This window comes from Pan troglodytes, chromosome 3 (assembly GCF_028858775.2).
Source record: "Pan troglodytes isolate AG18354 chromosome 3, NHGRI_mPanTro3-v2.0_pri, whole genome shotgun sequence".
NCBI classification, from domain to species: Eukaryota; Metazoa; Chordata; class Mammalia; order Primates; family Hominidae; genus Pan; species Pan troglodytes.
The window spans coordinates 7391876-7404581 of NC_072401.2; the positions used below are offsets into that span (position 1 = coordinate 7391876).

At 51.3% G+C, this 12706-nt stretch overlaps 1 long non-coding RNA gene across 1 annotated transcript in view; it reads left to right on the forward strand.

Annotated features, from left to right (window-relative positions):
• The first annotated feature begins 59 nt into the window (after positions 1 to 59).
• LOC134809859 (uncharacterized) overlaps positions 60 to 12706 on the forward strand; it is a 30786-nt gene continuing 18139 nt past the window's right edge. Inside the window, exons 1-2 of the long non-coding RNA XR_010156421.1 lie at positions 60 to 3692; positions 3926 to 4081. This is a non-coding gene — a long non-coding RNA (uncharacterized LOC134809859). The remainder of the gene's footprint in view (positions 3693 to 3925; positions 4082 to 12706) is intronic.

A 12706-nucleotide genomic window follows, 5' to 3' on the forward strand; every position in this document is an offset into this window, starting at 1 on the left:
AAAGGTGAAGTGAGCATTGGGAGGAGCCTCCTGTGGGCGTGGCGATGCCGGGAGGAGCCAATGAGGAGGCAGCGCGAGGGGGCGGGGCCAGCGCCGGGGTGGGGCGCGCGCGTCGCGGGCCGGGAGGGACTTCAGAGCCGGGTTTTGGGTAGGAGTGCGGAGGCAGCTTGTCGTTTCCCGGCCCGCACCCGCCCTTGCGCTGACACCGCGGGCCTTCCTTTGCTCTGGGAACGAGCGTGGGGAGCCCTGTTCACCCTCACACCCCGGCTCCAGAGCGGCGCGGAGCACTCCATGTTTGCTAAATGAAAATGAAGTCTCGGCGCGAGCGCCACCCAAACGGCGACGTAGTTGCTTGAGAAATAACCGCGGAGGCAACCGCTTGGGAAGGCGCCCCGACCCCGAAGCTGCTTCTCCAGGCGCCCGAGGCGGAGAGAAGGCACTGGGGTCTCCGTCTCCACCAGTGAGTTCTGGTGAAACAGGAAACAAAACCCGGGAAACAAATGGGACGAAATGTTGGCGGTTTTGATGCTGGATGATGGGAATATGGGCGTGTGTTTTGTACGTTTCTGTTATCTTCAGTTTTCTCAAAACACGAAAAACAGACTAAGAACAGCGTATAGAAAACATTGGGGCACAACTAAAGCTCATAAATGCACACGTTTTCATAACCTGACCGAGGTCCGTGCTGCTGTAGCGCATACCCCCAAAAACAGAGGTGCTGGGAGAGCAGGGGCCGCGTGTTCTTATGGCCCCGGTGCCGGCCCCCAAGCGGGGTTCCCGCAGGAGATAGGGCCTGGCTCCCGCTTCAGCACCGCGTGGCCTGGAGTGCAGTTCTGGCGGCCAAGATCTGAGGGCTGTAGCCCGTGCCCTCCCCAGGATCCCAGGGCGCGAGCTGGTGGCTTCTCAAGTGGAGTTTTGCCTGCTTGTTACATTAGTGAATGTAGGACCACTTGAGTAAAGGACCAAACCTTTATTCTTTTGCTTTTCTGCTATTGAAACCATTCAACCCATGCTGATTAATACCTACTGTTTGCCAGGTAATATGCCCCTTGCAGAAAGACGCAAACAGCTAAACCCCAAATGTGGGATGTTGTACAGGACAAATGACCGTGTCAATTAATACCAATAATTAAGATAATAGTATAATTATGATGATAATATAATTAATTCGAGCCTGGAGAAAAAAAAAGAAAGTGGAACTGAACTATTAGAGAATAAATGAGCTTAAAAGACGTCATTGAATGGAATGTGTGGAACTTATTTGGATCATGATAGAATAAACTAGCTTAAACGGGGCATTTGAGAGATAGGTGGGGGAAATTGGAATATAAAGCTGGGTATTAGATGAAAACTGGGAGTTATCGATACTTTTGGTAGGGAGCAGTAACGGCTGGTGGGTAAAATGTCCTAACCTTTAGAGATGCAAACGGAAGTATTTACAGTAAATTGCCCCTATGTCTGGTATTCGCTTTGTAAATTCTCCATGAAAAAAAATTCAAGGACAGGTGAAACACAAGTGGCAAATGTTAGTAACGGTTGAAGCTGGGTGATGAATGCCACAGGAGTTATGACGATTTTCTTTTGCATATGTTTGTAGTTTTCTGCGATAAAATTTATTTTATTTTATATATATATTTTGAGACAGTCTCATTCTGTTGCCCAGGCTGGAGTGCAGTGGCGCGATCTCGGCTCACTGCAAACTCTGCCTCCCGGTTCAAGCGATTCTCATGCCTCAGCCTCCCTAGTAGCTGGTATTAGAGGTGTGTGCCACCATGCTTGGCTAATTTTTTGTCTTTTTAGTAGAGACGGGGTTTCACCATGTTACCCAGGCTGGTCTCGAACTGCTGAGTTCAAGCAGTCCGGCCTCCTCAGCCTCCCAAAGTGCTAGGATTAGAGGCGTGAGCCACCACACCCAGCCTTTCTGCAATAAAATTTAAAAGTGTCTCGGCCAGGCACAGTGGCTCATGCCTGTAATCCCAGCACTTTGGGAGGCCGAGGCGGGTCGATCATCTGAGGTCAGGAATTCGAGACCAGCCTGGCCAACATGGTGAAAACCCGTCTGTACTAAAAAAATACAAAAAAAGAAAAAAATTACCTGGGCATGGTGGCCGGCACCTGTAATCCCAGCTACTCGGGAGGCTGAGGCAAGAGAATCGCTTGAACCCGGGAGGCAGAGGTTGCAGTGAGCCGAGATGGTACCACTGCACTCCAGCCTGGGCAATAGGGCAAGACTCCGTCTCAAAAAACAAACAAAAACAAAACAAAACAAAACAGTATCTCATGTTTCTTATTGGCTGTGACCAAGTAACTTCATTGCTTTCAACCTTGGATCTGCTCACCTGTAGAACTGAGACATTATTTGTTGTGAGATTTAAAAAAGAAACATGTTCATTTCCTTCCTTTGGGGGTCGGAAGGAATCAGATGGGCGTCTTGCAGCTCCGATCCTGATGAAGAATTGTAGCTGCTGTGCCTCAAGACAGATAAGCACAGGTCGTCCCAGTGGGGATGCCACCTTGGGGACTGTGAACCTCCGCTGAGGCCAGGCCATGCCCTGCCCTGTGTCTGTATCTGGAACTGCGGGATTTCTCTGATCTGCCAGGGAAAGGCCTGCCACCTCGTGGCCACTTCAGGAACTGCTCCAAAGGCAGTCTGCTCTTGGGAACCTACCTGGTGAGGTAGCTCCCTGAGGTCTGGAACTGCACCACAGTGCAAGTTATCTTCACGTGGAGATGAAGCTGCCTGTATGGAAGACTCTTGGATCAGTCGTCTGAGCACATGTCCAGCAATGGGCATGGGTGGGCTAGCCAGGGACTGGGGGTGCCGGAAGAGCCGACTGTACAGCACGTGGTGCCCCTAACAAGGATTGAGTGGTGTTTTTAAAAAGAAAAAAAGGTCGTGCAGATGGTCTGACAGTCTGTCGACCGTGGGCGCGGTGCTCATAGCAGCTGAGCACTGCCGGGGTACCAGGCTGTGTGCTGGGTGCTTCAAAGATGTCCTCTTGTGGATCAGCCCATCTGTGGCGAGGAGGGGACCGGGCTCAGCCAGGTTAGGTGACTTGCACAAGGTCATGTGGGTGAAAGGAAGGCAGAACTCTTGTGTATTTCTCCTGACCCCAGATTCTGCGTCAGGGCTGAAGCCAGAACCCACACGTGTCCAGCGCAGGGTGATTGCTGCCATGAGCTGCATTGCTGTGATCCTTTGGCGAGGGCGTGGATTTTCATCCTTTTATTCAATTTTGAAAGAAGCAAATTTAGAAAGATACGATATGATGGGTGTGGCAGACAGAATTCTAAAGGTGGGCCCACTGATTCGTACCCCTGGCTGTTCAGTTAAACACTAGCCTAGGTGCTGCTGTGCAGGGACTTTGACGAAGGAATGAAAGTCCCAAGCCATCTGACCTTGAGATCAGAGATTATCTGGTGGGCTTGACCTCATGAGCCTAATGAAAGCAGGGAGCTTTTCCAGCTGTCAGCAGAAAAGAAGGTCAAATTCAATGTGTGAGAAAGGCTGGAATTAACATTGCTGGTTTGAAGGAGGAAGGGGTTGTGTGAGAAGGTGTGTGAGTGACTTACAGGAGCAGAGAGTGGCCCCCAGCCATGGAATGAGGACCCCAGGTCTGCAGTCACCAGGAGCTGGACTTTCAGGACCACCTGAATGCACCCGGAAGCGGATTCTCCTCCAGAGCCTCCAGGTAAGAGTTCATTCCAGCCACCACCTTGATTTAGACCTTGTAAGACCTGGAGTGCAGAACCCAGTTTAATTCACTTCAGCCATATAATAACCCTGTGGGGCAGGCATTACTTTTTTTCTCCCCATTTTATCTTTATTTTGGACTTTGGTAGTCAAGTTTATTTATCATAAACCTTTGGTTCCCATTCTCACCCTTGTGCCTGCCTTATTCTTGGTCTGCTTCTGTTTGTTTAGTTGCTATAATCAACATCCCTGGACCCATCGCGCAGAAGAAACTGAGGTTCCCAGGTTAAGAGACTTGCCTGGAAAAGGGTTAACTGACAGCTTGGCAGCAGAGCCACCGCTCCTTCCCCCTTGCATGCTGTTTCCAAACCGAAAATGATGTTCTGGGTAAGAAAAAACAGCAGCATAAGGGGCCACAGACGTTCGAGTTGAAATAATTTGAAATAACTTTCTGCAAAAAGAGCCAGACTTCACGAGAGGTGGTTTAATTGGGATAATGAGTTGCACGGGGAATGAGCAAATGCAAAGTTAATTAACAGTCATTTCCCTGAGACTATTTGAAGGAGAGAGATGGCTGCCTGGACCTTGTGGAATCCAGGTGTGATTCAGGTGCCTGCCGTTGGCATGATCATTTCTTCCCTGTTGCAGCCAGGGCAGCTGCAGAGGTGGGCGTGAGGTGGGCCTGGGCTGGCCTGAAGGACAGGGAAGGAAGGAGGAGCCAAACCTCATGGAGCTCGAGGAGATCGTCTTAACAGCCCATGGATGTGAGAGAGAATTGGACTCAAAAGCTGATTAAATTGTTCCTTACAAGCCTGTGATTTGAGCCCTCCTGTGTGTGGGTCAAATCCGTCATTAGGCAGCAAAAAAGTCAGAACTGTGAAAAGCACTGTGGGTGAGGATTGGTGAGAGGGAAGGTTTCTCATTATAAAAATAATGGATGCTTGTAGAAATGTTGGCAACGGAATGGTAGGATCATTTAAGAACATTAGCCCTTCTCCCCTCTGGTTCCTCTCTCTTGCCCCTGTTTAGGAAATAGTGGGGTGGGCAACTCACTACCTTCCCTTGACGTTGCCCTTGGATTGATCGCAAAGCCACAACTGGAGCCAAAGGCATCATGAGGTGACAGCTCTGACCTTGTGGTCTGCCGGTGGGCAGAGGTGAAGGGAGCCTCTCTGAATCCTGGTCTCTTCGTTGGTACAGCGGGCCAGTACACTCGTGGTGTTGTCGCACTTTTTCCGGATGCTTACCACCATCAGTGGCGTCGGTCACCACCATTGCGAGTGTTCAGGCAGTGGGTGCTATGGCAGACTTGCAGTGTGTGGCGCTTTCTCAGGAGCTGTGCTTGAGGGTGGAGGGGCTCCCTGGGGCTGAGGCTGGGGCTTACAGGCCTCCTGACCCTGTGCCCCTTTCCTTGCCACTGGAGGCCTGGCGTACCTGCTGCTCCTCTAGTTCCTAAGCCCCTCTGGATAGGGAACCACATCAACAGTAACTTCAGCCAGAGACGTTTATTTCTCCAGTATGCAAAAGTCCAGGGGTCGGCAGTCCATGGCTCCCTGACGTCTCTGTGGCCTCAGGTCATCAGGGACCCAGGCTCCTTCCAGCCTGCAGCTCTGTCCTCCGCAGGGTGTGGCCTGCACCTCACTGTGAGCATGGAGCTCCAGGAACATCCCAGACAGGAGTGGGCAGAAGGGCAGGGATGCAATGCAGCTGTCTCCTTATATCCTATTGGGCAAAATGTGGTCACATGCCACACCTGGCTGCAAAGGATGCTGGGAAATGTAGTTTTTATTCCCAAGGGTCCACTCCCTGCTGACAATTCTGTTCCTGCAGATGAAGGGAGAATGAATGCTTGGGGACACTAGCAACAGCTCCTCCCTAAGCCTCTGTGGCCCTTCTACCCCCACTTTCCTGGGCCCCCTCACTAATGGGATCTCATTGCCTTCCCTCAGTAGCCCATGAGACTGGGGGGGTCCTGTTCACTTATCTGACACCCCCGTAGTCTAGGGGGCCCGGTGCTCATTCTTCCCACCTCACTGTCAGTAAACTGAGGTGCAGAAAGGTGACCTGAGCCATTGTCGTCCACAGCCAGTGAGTGCTGGAGCCAGGGTTGGAGCCCAGGTCTTTGCCAGCCCCGCCTGCAGCATCCGCAGTGCAGAGACGCGGCCACATGGGCACCTCCATGGGTGCTGTAACAGATGAGCACACTGAGGCTCAGAGCAATAAGCATTCTATCCTCTCATGGTTCTGCAGGTCAGAGTCTGAAATCAGCCTCGCTGGGCTAATGTCAAGGTGTCGGCAGGGCTTTCTTCTTCTGGAGGCTTCAGGGGAGAATCTGTTTCCTTGCCTTTTGCAATTTCTAGGTGGTGCCTGTCTGCTGTGGCTCATGGCCCCTTCCTCCGTCGCTCCAGTCTCTCTCTCCATCCTCACATGGCCTTCTCCCTGCCCCTCCTGCTCCTTCTCAGTAGGACTTGCCCACAGGATCAGGACGGACTCCGCCTCTCAGAAGCCCTCATGCAATTGCCTTTGCACGGTGCCTTTGCCAGATAGAGTGACATTCACAGGTGCCAGGGATTAGGACGTGGGCATAACCGATGCCATGAGTCAGCCTTGAGGCAGGAAGGGCCAGCCGACCAAACCCTGAAGAGAAGTCCTGCCCCACGCTGCATTCTTGAGAAAGGAATGTCCCACTAAAGATGCTTGGGTGTCAGGGAGGACGGTTTCCACCATGCCCAGGGCCAGGGAAGGCCAGGACGGGTGTGGCCGGGGCCTTTCTTAGACCTGCCCTGCCCCACCTCTCTCCCTTGCCCCTGCAGGGGCAGCTCTTCTGAGCGGAGGCCCAAGTCCTTTCTGCCCCTGGAAGACTCCAGCCTCTCTGGCCCCCAACCATTCCTCTGTCACCCAAGGCTCAGGCAGGGGTGGGATGGGGTGGGAGCCTCCAAGACTCAGCACCATGGTCGACCTTCGTGACTCCCGCCCAAATTCCCCCACTCCTACTGTCCCGAGTGTGGATTTCATCCCTGTGCCCTGATTCTGGGGGAAATTGAAACCTATTGTTTTGCCCAGCTCTTAAACAACTTAACAGAAAACTTTTTTTTCTTTTTCTTTTTTTTTTTTGAGATGGAGTCTCACTCTGTTGCCCAGTCTGGAGTGCAGTGGCACGATCTCTGCTCACTGCAGCCTCCGCTTCCTGGGCTCAAGCGATTCTCCTGCCTCAGCCTCCTGAGTAGCTGGGATTACAGGTGCCCACCACCACACCTGGCTAATTTTTGTATGGTTTCGAACTCCTGACCTCAAATGATCTGTCCGCCCTGGCCTCCCAAAGTGCTGGGATTACAGGTGTGAGCCACCACGCCCAGCCCCGTTTGTTTTCTTAAAGTGTCTTTGTGTGTCTTGGATTGGCAAAAGTGTATTTGAATGGAGCGAGATGAGAACAGACTTCCTCATTACCACAGCACCTGCCCCCTGCTACGGTGGTGTGGACCCTGGGCCATGTCTTCCAGGGCCTCGTTTCTGTGCATCCCCAAGTTGGGGAGTCTTCTGGGCTTGGGGAAGTTTAGATGCTACCTCTGTACTGGAGGATTTTGCGGCCAGGGTGTGTGATGGCCACCTCCCCGCAGGCTGTGCCCACAGCCCAGCCCTTTCTCCACCTGCCACTCCTCTCCACAGTGGAGAGCGTCACTATGGATGATCTCCCCAGCGGCTGGTGTCTGGAGGCCTCCTCGGTGGAGGATCAGCAGCACGGGGCAGAGGTCCGCTCTGTCTTCCACTGTCTCAGCAGCTCCGGCTGCCGAATGGGCAGGCACGTGAGGGCAGGCCTCTGGAGGTCTGCGCAGACGAGATCCAAGCTTCGCCTCTCACCGCCCTGGTTTCCAGTGATAGCTGCGTCCTGGATTTGACTGCTTCCTCTTAGGCAACCTAGAAAACACACCCTCTAAGGGAATTTTCCAAATGAAATTTCCCTTGCAACAGAAGCAAAGCCAGATGCCCTGCAGAGAGGCAAACTGAAAGTTGACCCAGGCCTCCAGGGAGAAGCCCCTCCACCCACCCTGTGACTGACCTTGAGCCCTGTCGCTTATCCTAGAAGCCCACAGCCTGACTGCTCCTGCGCTGTGTGCTCCCCTGCCCCCATGCGCTGCCCCACTGTGCGCTGGCCCCTGTGCACTGCCCCACTGTGTGCTGGCCCCCGTGTGCTGCCCCACTGTGCGCTGGCCCCTGTGCGCTGCCCCACTGTGTGCTGGCCCCCGTGTGCTGCCCCACTGTGCGCTGGCCCCTGTGCGCTGCCCCACTGTGTGCTGCCTCACTGTGCGCTGGCCCCCGTGTGCTGCCCCACTGTGCGCTGGCCCCTGTGTGCTGCCTCACTGTGCGCTGCCCCACTGTGCGCTGGCCCCTGTGCACTGCCTCACTGTGCGCTGGCCCCTGTGTGCTGCCTCACTGTGTGCTGCCCCACTGTGTGCTGCCTCACTGTGCGCTGGCCCCTGTGTGCTGCCTCACTGTGCGCTGCCCCACTGTGCGCTGGCCCCTGTGCGCTGCCTCACTGCGTGCTGGCCCCTGTGCGCTGTGCCACTGTGTGCTGGCCCCTGTGCGCTGCCCCACTGTGCGCTGCATGGTGGGCAGCTCTAAACCTCACATCTGCAAGCAGAAGCACCTGGAGTGTGCAGCACACACTCGTGGTCCAAATACTGTTTCTCAAAAGTTGGATTGGAAACCATGACTAATGTTTTAAAGCATTTTTGAGGACAGTTTACTGCTGGTGAGTGGTGGCCATGGTGACGGTGGTGGGAGTGGTGGCGGGGAGGAAGAGAACCCCATTTGCCAGTTCTCCGTCACAGTGCCGGTCTGCATTGTTGAGACCTACTGTGTGCCTGGGCCTCTTCCAGGCATCACACGCCCTAGTGCAGTGGGTCTTGCAGCCAGCGTGGTCGTTTTCTGTTGTTGGTCATTGTTTTGCTTGGTTTTGTTAGTGTGTTTTCACTCCCCAGCATGTGCTTCGACTCCCTTCCTCTATGCCCCCTGCCGCTGAGGGCTGTGCCTGGGACCCAGGCCTTTTAAGGAAGCCCAGCGTTTGGTGACAGTGATTGATGCCAGGTCTGGGCATGTGACCTGGGCAAGGCCAGTCGGTTCCTTCCCTGGAAAGGCTATGTGGAGGCTGGGAAGAGCAGCTGTCCCTGCCATGGTCCCCTGGGTGGGAAGGGCACCCACCCCAGCCCCTGTATTCTCTGCCCCCTTCCCCACAGAGGGAGCCTCGCTGCTGCTGAAAGGCAGGGGAGACAAGACAAAGGGTCCTGTAGACACACCCTGGAAGTCTTAGTGCTGGTGCCAGTACCAAGCCCTTGGCTCTGCCAGCCTCTGCTCCACTCCTGCAAGGTGCCTCCAGCTCTGCGCCAGCACTGAAAAACCAACTACAAATTGGCTTCATTTGCTTCCCTTGGTTTGGGTTGAGCTTCTGTCACTTACAGCTGATGGCCTTCACCAAAATAAGTCTTAACAGCCACACCTGCGGCAGGCATCGTAACCCCAGTTGACAGACTAGGGTGGGTGGTGGGGTCACGCCCCAAGCTCTTTCCAGTACACACTTTCCTGTCCTTCGTGTCATCAGAGCACGCTGACACCCACAGTGGGCCTCTTTCACTGGGTCCCTGCAAGGGTTTTCTAGACGAGGGGGTGAAGCAGAGCTGTGGCCAGAGGATGCACAGCTGTGGACGGCCGGGCTGGGCTGGCCCCACACCTGGTACCACCGACCAACCAGGCTGCAGGCACCGAGGAGGATCCAGCTTACCTGCATGCAGGAGGGCAGGCGTGCAGATGAATGAGCTGCCAAGCATCAATGGGCAATGACAGAGATCAGGGCAGCCACAAACACCACACTGCCTGTGGGCTGCGGCCCCTGGAATCTCACAGTTATCTTGCGTGAGGCGACGGTAGTAACTTCAGCAACAGTGGCGCAAGTGAGAAGAGCAGTCTCTGCAAGAGGAGCTGGGTTTGCTTGCTGGGCCTTGGGCTGAGCCCTCCAGGTTCATGATCTCAGCCCTGCAGCAGCTCTGCAAGGTGAGAGTGAGACTGGGGTGTGAGGTGGGGCTTCATCACCCTCTGCAGACAGGGATGGGTGGAGTGTCAGCCAGGTATGTCACCGAGGTATCAGCGAGGTGAGGGAAGCGGTTAAGGTCCCACCGCACAGAGTGGAAAGAGATGGGAAGAAAACGTGTGTCTTGACCTCCTGCCATGGCTGGGCAGGTCTGTTAGAAAGACCAGCCATATTAGAACCAGGGCAGAATCTTCTGCATTATTCAGAAGGACGATTCCAATTGCACAAGTAGTAAATGAATACCTTCTTGTGAAAATCCAAACAGCATAGAGTGAGAGTCCCATTGCCTGCCCTGGTGCTAATGTGTCCTTCCACATGTGCTCCTAGGCGTCCACATGTATGTGTATGCACATATGCACATACACACACGTAGATAGATCACTTTGGTTTTATAAAAATGGCTTCCTACTATTTCAGTGTTCTACAGTTGCCCTCTAAAAAACTTATTTCCATATACATTCTTTTTTTTTTTTTTTTTAAGAGACAGGATCTTGCTCTGTTGCCTAGGCTGGAATGCAGTGGCGTGATCTTGGCTTACTGCAGCCTTGACCTCCTGGATTCAAGGGATCCTCCTACAACAGCCTCCTGAGTAGCTGGGGCCACAGGTGTGTGCCACCACGCCTGGCTAATTTTAAGTATTTTTTTTATTTTTAAATTTTTAATTTTTTTTAGTTAAAAAAATTTTTTTTCTTTTTGAAATAGAGTCTCGCTCTGTCACCCAGGCTAGAGTTCAGTGGCATGATCACAGCTCACTGCAACCTCTGCCTTCCGGGTTCAAGTGATTCTGCTGAGTAGCTAGGACTACAGGCATGTGCCATCACACCCAGCTAAATTTTTTTTGTATTTTTAGTAGAGATGGGTTTTCACTATGTTGGCCAGGCTGGTATCGAACTCTGGACCTCAGATGATCCACCCACCTCGGCCTCCCAAAGTGCTAGGATTACAGACCTGAGCCACAGTGCCCAGCCAATTTTTTTTTCTTTTTTTTTTTTTAGACAGAGTCTTGCTCTGTCGCCCAGGCTGCAGTGCAGTGGCATGATCTTTGCTTACTGCAACCTCCACCTCCCAGGTTCAAGCAATTCTCCTGCCTCAGCCCCTGGGGTAGCTGGGATTACAGGCACGCGCCACCACGCCTGTCTAATTTTTGTATTTTTAGTAGAGATGGGGTGGAGTTTCACCATGTTGGCCAGGCTGGTCTCGAACTCCAGGTATTTAGCGACCTGCACTCCTTGGCCTCCCAAAGTGCTCGATTACAGACATGAGCCACCTCGCCCAGCCATAGTTTTCTTTTTCTTTCTTTCTCTCTCTCTTTTTTTTTTTTTTTGGAAAGTTTTTAGTTTCATTTTGTAGTTTTTTTCAAATTGCTTAGCAAGTAATTAGCTGCTGTAGTTTTTTTCTTTAACTTTTACTTTAAGTTCTGGGATATGTGTGCAAGAAGTGCAGGTTTGTTACATATGTAAATGTCTGCCATGGTGGCTGGCTGCATAGATCAACCCATCACCTAAGTATTAAGCCCAGCATCCATTAGCTATTCTTCCTGATGCTGTGCCTTCCTTTGCTCCCCCGTCCCGACAGGCCCCAGTGTGTGTTGTTCCCCTCCCTGTGTCCATGTGTTTTCATCATTCAGCTCCCACTTATAAGTGAGAACATGTGGTGTTTGGTTTTGTTTCTGTGTTAGTTTGCTGAGGATAATGGCTTCCAGCTCCATCCATGTTTCTGAAAAGGACACAATATTGTTCCTTTTTATGGCTGCATAGTATTCCATGGTATATATGTACCACATTCTCTTTACCCAGTCTATCATTGATGGGCATTTGGATTGATTCCATGTCTTTGCTATTGTGACTCATGCTGCAGTGAACATACATGTGCATGTATCTTTATAATAGAATGATTTATATTCCTTTGGGTATATACCCAGTAATGGGATTGCTGGGTCAAATGGTGTTTCTGGTTCTAGACCTTTGAGGAATCACCACGCTGTCTTCCACAATGGTTGAACTAATCTACATTCCCACCAACAGTGTAAAAGTGTTCCTTCTTCTCTGCAGCCTTGCCAGCATCTGTTGTTTCTTGGCTTTTTAATAATTGCCATTCTGACTGGCGTGAGATGGTATCTCATTGTGGTTTTGATTTGCATTTCTCTAATGATCAGGGATGTTGAGCTTTTTTTTTCATACGTTTGTTGGCTGCATGAATGTTTTCTTTTGAAAAGTGTCTGTTCATGTCCTTTGCCCACTTTTTGATGGGGTTGTTTGTTTTTTTCTTGTAAATTGTTTAAGTTCCTTGTAGACTCTGGATATTAGACCTCTGTCAGATGGATAGATTGTAAAAATTTTCTCCCATTCTGTAGGCTGCCTTTCACTCTGATGATAGTTTCTTTTGTTGTGCAGAAGCTCTTTAATTTAATTAGATCTCATTTGTCATTTTTTGCTTTTGTTGCAATTGCTTTTGGCATTTTCATCATAAAATCTTTGTCCATGCCGATGTCCTGAATGGTATTCCCTAGATATTCTTCTAGGGTTTTTATAGTTTCAGGTTTTATATTTAACTCTTTAATCCATCTTGAGTTAATTTTTGTATAAGGCATAAGGAAGGGGTCTAGTTTCAATTTTCTGCATATGACTAGCTAGTTGTCCCACCACCATTTATTAAATAGGGAATCCTTTCCTTGTTGCTTATTTTTGTCAGGTTTGTTGAAGGTAAGATGGTTGTAGGTGTGTGGTCTTATTTCTGACTTCTCTATTCTGTTCCATAGGTCTATGTGTCTGTTTTTGTACCACTACCATGCTGTTTTGGTTACTGTAGCCTTGCAGTATAGTTTGAAGTCAGGTAGCGTGATGCCTCCAGCTTTGTTATTTTTGCTTAGTATTGTCTTGGCTATTTGGGCTCTTTTTTTTGGTTCCATATGAATTTTAGAATAGTTTTTT